Source organism: Mesoplodon densirostris, chromosome 10 (assembly GCF_025265405.1).
Source record: "Mesoplodon densirostris isolate mMesDen1 chromosome 10, mMesDen1 primary haplotype, whole genome shotgun sequence".
In the NCBI taxonomy this organism is placed as follows: Eukaryota; Metazoa; Chordata; class Mammalia; order Artiodactyla; family Ziphiidae; genus Mesoplodon; species Mesoplodon densirostris.
In genome coordinates, this window is record NC_082670.1 from 57865848 (window position 1) to 57878427 (window position 12580).

Genomic DNA, 12580 nt, shown 5'->3' on the forward strand with positions numbered 1-12580 from the left:
GGGCGGAGGGGTGGGTGCTGGTAATTATAAGGATTGTGAGGTTGGCTGGTTTTTACTAACAGATTGGAAGCTTTGAGGAAAGAGACCGGTTGACAGGCTCAAATCAGCCATCCACTCAGGGCATTCTGTGAATGCCAGAGGCTTCTATGGCAATGTTTAAAGAGATCTACATCTCCTGCCAGAAAGATAAGGCCAGGACTTAATCGGGGAGGGACAGGGGGGACACTGGGAGGGGATCTTGAGGGGGCAGAACACAAGGCAGATAGAGGGGAGTGTATGGACATGGTGCGTTCTCCCATGTGTGAGCTATCATCTTGGTAGAGGTGCCCAACCCAGTCCCTGTGCTGTTGGAACCCAGTGCCTTGGAACTTGGACATGATATTGACTTACAGGAAATAAGGTAGAGGTGCCCGGACTGCCATGGAATCCTGAGGAAGGTATGAGATGGCTCCAAGAAGTGAGAAAGTAAAAACGGTGACCAGACACCCCAACATCTGACTATACTCCCCAGGGCTGGCCAAAGAACACACCCTTCAGTAAGGAACACAGCAGTGAGGAGGGTCCTGGTGTCCTCCAGAAGTCCCCTGAGGGCTGTGCTCTGTGGGCAGGGGGTGACAGAAGATGCTCCCTCGTGTCTTCGAGGGTGATGAGATCCTGGCATAACCAAAGAGGTACCACTTAACCGCCAGATGCAGATGGACATAATTACCACCACAACCAGCTAGGCCAGAGTGGCAGCTGGGGTGTTGTTGACAGAGGTGACCTCAGGCAAGGGCTCAGAAACGACAGCATTCCTGGAGGGTGAGATGGTTGGCCAACCCGGGAGGGTGCTGCTTGATGTGTCTCGCAAGAAAAAAATCAATCACTCGTGAGCAAAAGGCTGAGGTCAGCCCCTGCAGTGGAAAATCATGACTCCTTCATCTGGTTCCCAGCTCTGAGGCGGTTCTACAACAAACAGCTGATGGAAGGAAGGATTGGATGGATCCCCTTGAGGAAGGGCCCTGTGATGCCACCCTAAGTACACACAATAAATATTCCTTCCCCAGCGGGACTTAGGACAATGCACCCCCAGACCTCGTGAGGACTGTTGGATGCAGTCTGGGCTGGTATGTATATACCAGGGCTCCTGAATGCCACCACCCTCACCTTGTGGCCACGGGAAAGGGCCCACGTCCTTCTCACTAGTCAGAGGACCTACCCTATGGCGATGTCCCTGGTTCTGAGTGCACACTGGGGTGGTTTTATTTAACAGCCCCCAGGAGCCTCCCCATGAGTAACAGCCACTGTGGAGGGAAGGGCCAAACAGATGTCCTGGAGCTGCCCACTGCCCACCTCCACCCAAGATAAATCTAAACAAGCCCACAGTTCCTCCTGGAATTGCAGACACTGGTGCCTCTACCACAAAGACTCAGTGGACATCCTCATCACATCCCCATTCAGATCACCAGGGAGCCCCTGCCAAAAACAGATCGTGCTGGATGGTGGTGGACCACTTGTTTAACCAAGTGGTAGCCCCAGTGGCAGCTGTGGGACAGTCAACACAGCCTCTGGCATTTGGTCTGTGGCTAATCTTTTCAAAACTATCAATAAAAAGGGTCAAAAGGGGCCTCCCTGGTGGCGCAGTGGTTGGGAGTCCGCCTGCCGATGCAGGGGATACGGGTTCGTGCCCCGGTCTGGGAGGATCCCACATGCCGTGGAGCGGCTGGGCCCGTGAGCCATGGCCGCTGGGCCTGCGCGTCCGGAGCCTGTGCTCCGCAACGGGAGAGGCCACAACAGTGAGAGGCCCGCATACCGCAAAAAAAAAAAAAAAAAAAAAAAAAAAAAAAAAAAAAAAAAAAAAAAAGGGTCAAAAGCAGTTGCTCTGTAAGTGGGCAGGACAGCAGGACACATTCTTGGTCTTGCTCCAGGGACCTGGTAACTGCCCCGCTCTCGCCCATGAGACACCTCGACTGTCAGGACACTGCCTGAGCTGTCACACTGGTCTGATATACAAACAACAGCATATTATTTGGACCTGGGGAGCGGTGACAAGTCTCTGAAACGGAAGCTTAGAAAAGCAGCAGAGGGGATGATACAGACAGATGCAGAAGCAGCATCACCTAAGAGACAGCCTCTAACTGGTGACTGTCAGGGCCGAGGTAAACGGGGAAAATCCACTTCATGGCTCCAACGTGACCCCTTTCAATGTTGAAGGACCTGAGAGGACCCAGCCTAAAAGAGTCAGCTTCCTTAATCTCTGACCTGTGGCACCACTGATGGAAGTAGGGCCATCGAGAAATGTGGGGGGAGGAGAAAAGAGAGAAAGCTGCCTTCAGAGTTTATTCCCCCCAAATACATATAATGGAAAATTTGCCCTGTGTGCAAATTCCACCCCCCTTTTTTGGCTGCGCTGGGTCTTCGCTGCTGCTGCACGCGGGCTTTCTCCAGTTGCGGCGAGTGGGGGCTACCCTTCATTGCAGCGTGCCGGCTTCTCATTGCGGTGGCTTCTCTTGTTGCGGAGTGCAGGCTCTAGGCACACGGGCTTCAGTATTTGTGGCACACGGGCTCAGTAACTGTGGCTCGCAGGCTCAGCAGTTGTGGCTCACGGGCTTAGTTGCTCCATGGCATGCGGGATCTTCCCCAACCAGGGATGGAACCCGTGTCCTCTGCATTGGCAGGCGGATTCTTAACTACTGGACACCTACTTCCCCAACCCCTTTTTAATTAATTCGCATTGGAACCAAATACTGAAGACCCACAGTTTTATTTCACATGTGCTCGGGTGTGGTAGCATCAATATTTACAGTGCGTGAGGTCACAGAACTTACAGAATAAAACGCAATTCCAAGCAAGTCAAAGCCCACACCTTTCCAAGCCGTGCCCCCACCCCCAACCAATGTATTATGCATAATGCATATAACACTGGAGAAAAAAGACCACAGTACAAATGAAATAACCCCAGACCAAATATGTATCAGGTAACTAATACTGTCCAATACAACATTTTTAAAGTTAATGATACTGTTGAGATTATTTCAGTGGTGAATAAGCCTTTCTTTAAAAAAAATTCAATGTAACATTGGTATTTACATCACCAGGTAATGTGAACATGCCTCAAGTTGCCTAATCCTCAGGACTAAAAATAATTATATTTGCATTATTTGTGCACATTCCTCAACCTGAATAAAGAAATAAAAGGAGCTCAGTGCTATCACAGGTTATGTGTCATGCCGATTACGTGAAGATGCTAACGTCTTCAAGTCTCTCATAATAACTCAGGTAAGCACCTATTCCATGGATCTCCATCCCCAGCACCCTACATACCTTCTCAACTCACCCCAGAGGCCCAAGAGCCTGGAGAATTCCTGACATGAGCTGCTCAGCTCCAGGGTGACAGAGACCCAACCATCCCAGGCTGCTAGCACCCTAGTGTTGAGGGAAAAGGGATTAAGAGAAGGGGAGAAGACAGGGGTGGAGGGGTGTTTACACACATGGGCTTCCCAGATCCCTCAGTTCACAGAACAAAGAGAAAGAGAAGGAATATTGCAGATGACTATAAAACATACATTGATAATGCCAGAGCTAGAGCCTTTCAAACATCAAATGTCATGGAAGCACCATTACATCAGACAGGCTGTAGAAGAAAAACCACCACACGGAATGAATGGTGATAATCAATATGGATCTGGAGGAATTTGTGAATGATCTGCTATGGCTTATAGATTTATTAATTTTATTTACTTATTCCTGTCTTGTTCCAAGAAGATTTTTGTTCAGCATTCCAAAAGACTGTGGATAAAGAGTGCAAATGTCAATGGAAGAGGAAGGGGAAATGGCAGAATGGAGGAGAAATGAGCACAGTTGAGGATCAGATCCCTATCCTCCAGGACTCACAGACATTTACAGATTTAATTCTGCTCCCTCATCACGGAGAAAAGGTAAGTACACAGTTTAAAAAAAAATAAATTTAAAAATATAAAATAATTCTTAAAAGTGAAAAACAGACCTAACTGTCCACAGAGGAAGTAATCATTTCAAGTGAATTTGAAATAGTATTTTGACTATATTTAGACTAAGGATAAAAATACATCTTGAACTGCATTAAAACAAATAAACCTGCATCTGGTAGATTTCATCCTATTAATAATATTTCATTACTATTCTGAATCTATAAAATACATAATAGGATAAATAAGTAATTACATCGGGTTTTTAGGAACCAAACATTTCAGTATAAAATAGAAACAAACATAAAATCAAAGAAAGTTAAGTAAAAGCCCTGCAATCAGGAAATCTCTGTACCATCCACTCAATTTTGCTATGAACCTAAAACTGCTCTAAAAAACAATGTAACTTAAAATTTTTTCTCTTTCTAAAAAAATATTTATTTCCCAGCAATAGCCACAAAAACAGCTAAGAAATGACACTAGCCAGTAGCACTTAGCTCCTCTAGCACTTAAATTATGGTCTCTAAATATTTCCCACAAAAAGGAACCAGGGCTCCTTAAGAAATTACTTAATCCAAGTCTGGGGCAGAATATATACAAAATAAGCCTAAAACAATCAACAACTATTAGGGCCACACAAAATGACATAGAAGCCAATTTGAAGGAGCTCCAACTGGCTGAAAATGGGATATTTTGAGCATTAAAAGATTTATCATTTCGTTAGATTGAAACACATCAGATATGCAAAAATAGCCAAATTCATAATACTCCTTCCCACCTAAAAGAAAAGCTTATTGGGCATCCCTGAAGTCTGCAGGGGTATCAACTCATTATTCTGAAAACTGATGAATAAAGAGGAAGAATACAGCATCCGTCTTGCTTTTGCCACAGACTTTTTCAGAATAACCAAACAATTGATGAAGAGAATTCTTTGTAGAAGAACCACAGCTAGTAAATGCAGAAGAAATGAGATTAAAAATCATCGTTTTTGGGGCTGAAGGCAGAATTACACTTCTTTTTCTTTTCTTTTGGCCGCACCGTGCGGCTTGTGGGATCTTAGCTCCCCAAGCAGGGACTGAACCCAGGCCCTCGGCAGCAAGAGTACAGAGTCTTAACCACTAGACCACCAGTGAATTCCCAGGATTATACTTCTAAGCTCCACAAAAACTCCTTCAAAATTCAGAACTGAGGTAAAAGAAGTTTCCATTGTCTCTTGAATAGATAAAAGCCAACTAAATACTCCCAGAAAGTCTATTTAGTACTCTGGCCTACTAAATTCTGTATTAAATGTATCAAACTTAAAAAAAAATCACCATTTTACAATCCCTGCTGGACTAATGACTTTAGGCAACAATCACTAATGACTGCTGAAACATTAGATGAAAAGATGATGTGGAACTTTCTAGTGGAGGAGCCAAGCTGACAACACCTGGTCAATCTCAGCATCACTGAAAGCAATGAAGTCTTCCTACCAAAAAAGGAGAAAAGTTGAACATGAATCTGTCTAGCTTCTAGCTCTAACTTTAATAGATGTCCACCTCTACCAGTTTACAGAAAATATGAAGGATAGTACATGTCAAACACCACCACAAATCCAAAATGTAGGAAATATGAAGATATAATATCCAGATAACTTGAACAAATAAATGGCACAAAATAAGAAGAGAGGGTATCTTATAGACTTAGAGAGACTTAAGAAATATATCACATACAATATATGGATCTTGTTTTTATTTTTTTTATTTTTTTTTTTTTTTGCGGTATGCGGGCCTCTCACTGTTGTGGCCTCCCCCGTTGCGGAGCACAGGCCCCAGACGCGCAGGCTCCGGACGCGCAGGCTCAGCGGCCATGGCTCACGGGCCCAGCCGCTCCGCGGCATATGGGATCCTCCCAGACCGGGGCACGAACCCGTATCCCCTGCATCGGCAGGCGGACTCTCAACCACTTGCGCCACCAGGGAGGCCCTGGATCTTGTTTTTAGATCCTGATTCAAACAAAAGAACTGTAAAGTGACACAATTCCTCAAGAAATCAAAGAAAAAAAACTAAACCTAAAGCTAGCAGAAGGGAGGAAATAATGAAAATTAGAGCAGGGATTAAGTGAAATAGAGAATAGAAAAAAGATCAATGAAAGTAAGAGTTCATTTTTTGAAAAGATCAACAAAACTGATAAATCTTTAGCTAGATTAACTAAGAAAAAAAGAGAGAAGACTCAAAATCAGAAATGAGGGCTTCCCTGGTGGCGCAGTGGTTGAGAGTCCGCCTGCCGATGCAGGGGACGTGGGTTCGTGCCCCGGTCTGGGAAGATCCCACATGCCGCAGAGCGGCTGGGCCCGTGAGCCATGGCCGCTGAGCCTGTGCATCCGGAGCCTGTGCTCTGCAGCGGGAGAGGCCACAACAGTGAGAGGCCCGCCTACCAAAAAAAAAAAAAGAAATGAAAGAGAAGATATTACAACTGATGGCACACACACACACAAAAAAAGGATTATGAGACTATTATGAACAATTGTATACCTATAAATTGCAAAACCTAAAGAAACAGATAAACGTCTAGAAACATACAACCTACCAAGACTGAATCATGAAGAAATAGAAAATTTGAACAGACCAATAACTAGTAAGAAGATAGAATCAGTAACTGAAAATCTCAAAGAAAAACAAAGGATCAGATGGCTTTAGCTAGAGAATTCTACCAAACATTTAAAGAAGAATTAACACCAATCCTCCTGAAACTCTTCCAAAAAATTAAAGAGGAGGGAACACTTCTAAGCTCATCCTATGAGAACAACATAACCCTAACACCAACGCCAGACAGGACATATCAAAAAAAGAAAACTGCAAGCCAATATCAATATTCCTGATTAATATTGATGCAGAAATCCTCAACAAATATCAGCAAACTAAATTCAACAACTTTTTTTTTTTTTTTGGTCACGCTGCATGGCTTGTGGGATCTTAGTTCCCTGACAAGGGATGGAACCCGCGCCCTTGCCAGTAAAAGCACTGAGTCCTTACCACTAGACCACCAGGGAATTCCCTCAACAACTCTTTAGGAGGATTATACATCATGACCAAGTGAGATTAGGAATGCAAGAATGATTCAACATATGAAAATCAATCAATGGAATGCACATTAACAGAATGAAGAACAAAAACATGATCATTTCAATTGAGGCAGAAATTTATTTGGTAAGATTCCACAACTTTTTATGATAAGACACTTAACAAACTATGAATAGGAGAAAATTACCTCAACACAATGAAGGCCATATATGAAAACCAATAGTTAGCATCATACTCAATGTGAAAGATTGCAAGCTTTTCTTCCGTGATCAGGAACAAGGCAAGGGTGCTCACTCTCACCACTTCTATTCAACATACTGTTGGAAGTCCTAGCCAGAGCAACAAGCAAGAAAAAGAAACAAAAGACATTCAATTTGAAAGGAAGAAGTAAAATTATCTCTATTCACAGATGACATGATCTTATATGTAGAACACCCTAAAGATTTCACACACACACACACACACGCAAAATTGTTAGAACTAATAAATGAATTCAACAAAGTTGCAGGATACAAAATCAACATACAAAAATCAGTTGCATTTCTATACACTGACAATGAACAATCCAAAAAGGGAATTAAGCAATTCCAATTATAATAGCATCAAAAAGAATAAAATACTTGGGAATAAACCTAACCAAGGAGGTGAAAGACTCATACACTGAAAACTACAAAACACTGCTGAGATTTAAAGACACAAATAAATGGAAAGACATCCCATGTTAATGGATCGAAATATTTAGTACTGTTAAGATGTCCATATTACCCAATGTGATCTACAGAGTCAATGTAATCTCTATCAAAAACCCAACAGCATTCTCTGCAGAAATAGAAAAGTTCATCCTAAAATTCATACAGAATTTCAAGGAACCCCCAATAGCTAAAACAATTTTGGAAAAGAAGAACAAAGTTTGGAGACTCACACTTCCTGATTTCAAAACTACTGTAATAAAAACAATGAGTTACTGATATAAAGACAGACAAATACACCAATGGAATAGAATAGAGGGGCCTGAAAATAAACTGTCACGCAAATGTTCACATGGTCATCAGTAAGGGTGCCAAGGCCACTCAATGGGGAAAGGACAGTCTCTTAAACAAAAACTGTTGGGAAAACTGGATATCCACATGCAGAAGAATGAAGTTGGATCCTTACTTTACACCATATACAAAAATAACTCAAAATGGATCAAAGACTAAAACATAAAACCCAAAATTTAAAACTCCTCGAAGAAAACACAGGGGGAAAGCTTTATGATATTGGGCTTGGTTGGCAGTGACTGCTTGGATATGACACCAAAAGCACAGGCAACAAAAGCAAAAATAGACAAACGGAACATCAAACTTAACTTTTTCACATCACGGGATACAATCAATACAGTGAAAAGTCAATCTATGGAATGGGAGATAATAATTGCAAATCATATATCTGATAAGCGGTTAATATCCAGAATAATAAAGACCTACAACTCAACAACAAAAAAATCAAATATGATTTTAAAATGGGCAAAAGACCTGAACAGACATTCTTCCAAAAATGGTATACAAATAGCCAACAAGCATATGAAAAGATGCTCAACATTACTAATCATCAGAGAAATGCAAATCAACACCACAATAAGTTATCATCTCAACCACTATCAAAAACAAACAAACAGGGACTTCTCTGGTGGCGCAGTGGTTAAGAATCTGCCTGCCAACGCATGGGACATGGGTTCAAGCCCTGGTCCAGGAAGATCCCACATGCCGCGGAGCAACTAAGCCCATGCACCACAACTACTGAGCCTGTGCTCTAGAGCCTGGGAGCCACAACTACTGAGCCTGCGTGCCACAACTACTGAAGCCTGAGCGCCTAGAGCCCATGCTCCGCAACAAGAGAAGCCCTGCTCGCCACAACTAGAGAAAGGCCGTGCACAGCAACAAAGACCCAATGCAGCCAAAAATAATTAAAAAAAAAAAAAAAAGAATCTGCCTGTCAATACAGGGGACATGGGTTCGACCCCCAGTCCAGGAAGATCCCACATGCCACGGAGCGACTAAGCCTGTGCACCAGAACTACTGAGCCTGTACTCTACAGCCCGCGAGCCACAACTACTGAGCCGCGCGCCTAGGGCCCATGCTCCGCAACAAGAGAAGCCACTGCAGTGAGAAGCCCGTGCACCGCAACGAAGAGTAGCCACCGCTCACCGCAACTAGAGAAAGCCCGTGCAGAGCAGAGACCCAGTGTAGCCATAAATAAATAAATAAATAAATAAATTTATTAAAACAAACAAAAAAATGGAAGATAAGATTTGGTGAGGATATAGAGAAACTGGAACACTCGTGTACTGCTGATGGGATTATAAAGTGGTCCAACTGCTATGGAAAACAGTATAGAGTTTCCTCAAAAAATGAAAAATAGAACTACTATATGATCCAGCAATCCCACTTCTGGGTATATATCCAAAAGAATAGAAAGCAGGGTCTCAAAGAGATATTTGCACACCCATGTTCACAGCAGCACTATTCACAACAGGCAGGAGGTGAAAGCAACCCAAATGTCCACTGATGGACGAATGAATAAACAAAATGTGGTATATACATGCAATGGAATATTATTCAGCCTTAAAAAGGAAGTCTTGGGCTTCCCTGGTGGCGCAGTGGTTGAGAGTCTGCCTGCTGATGCAGGGGACGCGGGTTCGTGCCCCGGTCCGGGAAGATCCCACATGCCGAGGAGCGGCTGGGCCCGTGAGCCATGGCCGCTGAGCCTGTGCGTCCGGAGCCTGTGCTCCGCAACGGGAGAGGCCGCAACAGTGAGAGGCCTGCGTACCGCAAAAAAAAAAAAAAAAAAAAAGGAAGTCTTGTCACATGCTACAGTGTGGATGAACACTGAGGACATTATGCTAAGTGAAATAATCCAGCCACAAAAGACAAATAATATATAATTCCACTTATATGAAGTACCCAGAGTAGTCAGATTCATAGAAACAGAATGTAAAGTAGTGGTTACCAGGGGTTGGGGGTGGGTAGGGGAGTTGTTGTTTAATGGGTATAGAGTTTTACATTTGCAAGATGAAAAAGCTCTGCAGATCTGTTGTACATCAATGTGAATACACTTAACGCCATTGAACTGTACACTTAAAAATCACTAAGATGATAAATTCCATGCTATGTGTTTTTCTATCACACACACACAAAAGACAATTGAGATAATCAGGAAAAACTGAAAACTAACTCTTCACACAGTTAACTGCATTTGAATCCTATACTTACCTGTAATAGATACAGCCACCTAATCCTCAGACAGTGGAAAAAATACTTTTATTAAGAGGTAGAAAACCTAACTTCTAGCCCCAAGTCTCCTAACTAGGTATAAGATGATATTAAAGAATTACTGTGAATTTCATCGGCTATAACAGCATTATGGATATGCTTTTTTAAAAGGATTCATACTGAAGCATTTGAGGGTGAAATTATATTTTCTAAGATTTGCCTTAATATACTCCTGACAAAAAAGAAAGAGTAAAGGGCGGGGGTAGATGAGAAGGAACAGTAGAATAGTCACAAATGTTGAAGCTGGGAGATGGGGATTCTGCTGCTGCTCTCCCTAGTTTGTGAGTACTTCCAAGTTTTCACAATAAAAAGCTTTTAAAAAGAACAAACAAGGGGGAAAAAAGGATGGTTGGACGGATGGATGTTTCGAATGAATGGCAGTAGGATTAATGTTTTATAACAATTAAGGTTTTATAACAATAGTATCCCAGGGCTTCCCTGGTGGTGCAGTGGTTGAGAATCTGCCTGCCAATGCAGGGGACACGGGTTCGAGCCCTGGTCTGGGAAGATCCCACGTGCTGCGGAGCAACTAGGCCCGTGAGCCACAACTACTGAGCCTGCGCTCCGCAACAAGAGAGGCCGCGATAGTGAGAGGCCTGTGCACCGCGATGAAGAGTGGCCCCCGCTTGCCGCAACTAGAGAAAGCCCTCGCACAGAAACGAAGACCCAACACAGACAAAAAAAAAAAAAAAAGCATCCCAGTACACAGGCTATAGTTAATTTTTAGAAAGCTTTATGTTTTATTTTAACTTGCATTTAACAGATTTTTAAAAAGAAACTAGAATGCAATTGAAAGCATTTTCAAGCTTCAAGTAAATGTTTCTCACCACCTCCCCTGGCAATAAATAAACAAATCAAAGAAGGTAAATGAGTGAAGAACAGGGTACAGAGGTACCAAGGGGGCCGTGGAGAGCAGCCCACCAGGACCATATCTGGACACAATTGGAGAAATTTGTGCTGGGAAAACTTCCACCATGTCATGGAATACAAACGAAGTGTGAGAAGGTGCTGCTGACTATTCCTTGGGCACAGAAGATAGACGTGTCTTGTTTCTGTTAAGAGAGGAATCAGTCAAGCAAGGACTTCAGAGCAGGGATGAGAGGTGCTCGAGACTGAAAAATGCTGGCACTCAGGGAAAGAGAAGAGACAAGAAGGTGCAAGATGAAAAGCAGGACGGATGGAAGTGAATTCCATCCAGCTCAGGGCACTGATGAGAAAGATCCCAAATCAAGAAACCAGTGAAATAATACTTGGATAGAGGAGACACACAAGGTGGAAGACAAATGGCAGAACTAGTGTAGACTGGGGGTGATCCCACCTGGGGTCAGGGCACGAGAAAGTGAGAGGGTCTGGAAGAGTGACCTTCCTGAGGTGGGGAGGTTGAGTGATGCCACCGAGAAGGCAGTCAGGAAACTTGAGCTGAGCTGGGCGCTGCCCTTGGCAAAGCACTTCCCCCTCCTATAACCCCACCATCCGCAAAATGTGTTAAAAGAAAGGCTCTCCAGGGTCCTTTCCTTGGTTCTGGATACGTTTTTCTCCAAACTTATTCCTGGCTGTAAGGATGATTAAACACGAGGGGGTAAATAATAAGGAAACCACTGAAATCTCAACTCAAAGATACATTTTAAACTTGACTGGAAGACCTGCTGTCAATTCTCTGGTTGCCTGGAAACAAGAAAGGTGGTCTCCCGGAGCCCCCAGGGTTCCGCTAACCAAGAGGACAAGGGGGAAAATGGAGAGACTCGCCCTGGCCAGGCTGAGTGTGCACTGGGAGACAATAACACAGGCAAGAGACAGAGGAAAGCAACCCCAGCAGTTGCTGCTGTGACAAATCACTGGGCCCCAGCGGCAGGCGGCATGGTACCCACTCCTGTTCCCCAGGATTGGCTGCTCCATAAATTCTCTGTGCACCTGTGACCAACACAGCCCCTTTGCAGGCCCCATGGGATGCTTAAAAATTAGCAACATCAAGTGCTTCCTTGTGACTGAGCCACAAGCAACTTCTGCGCCATGTCTTAATACCCTCCCTGCAAAACAATCTTGAGGTAGATACGATAATTATCCCCATTTCAGGGTGAGGGAAACCAAGGCTCAGTGAGGTCATTTGCCCGATGCTGCCTGACAAGCGGAGGGTAAGCCCCTCCAGTCAGAGTTCCCTGTCGCAGAAAGATTCTCAGTGAGGCCTTGTCTATCAGGCCTTATTGCTACCCCAGGGTCAAAGGGTATCCTACCTCTGGCACAGAGGCCGGCCAGCGAGGGTGGGGCTGCTCCAGACACGGTA

The 12580-nt window shown here is 43.9% G+C and overlaps 1 protein-coding gene across 1 annotated transcript in view; it reads right to left on the reverse strand.

Moving 5' to 3' along the window:
* The window catches only part of GLB1 (galactosidase beta 1), a 92090-nt gene that overhangs the window by 74350 nt on the left and 5160 nt on the right, over positions 1–12580 (reverse strand). The gene's annotated exons all lie outside the window — the stretch shown is intronic.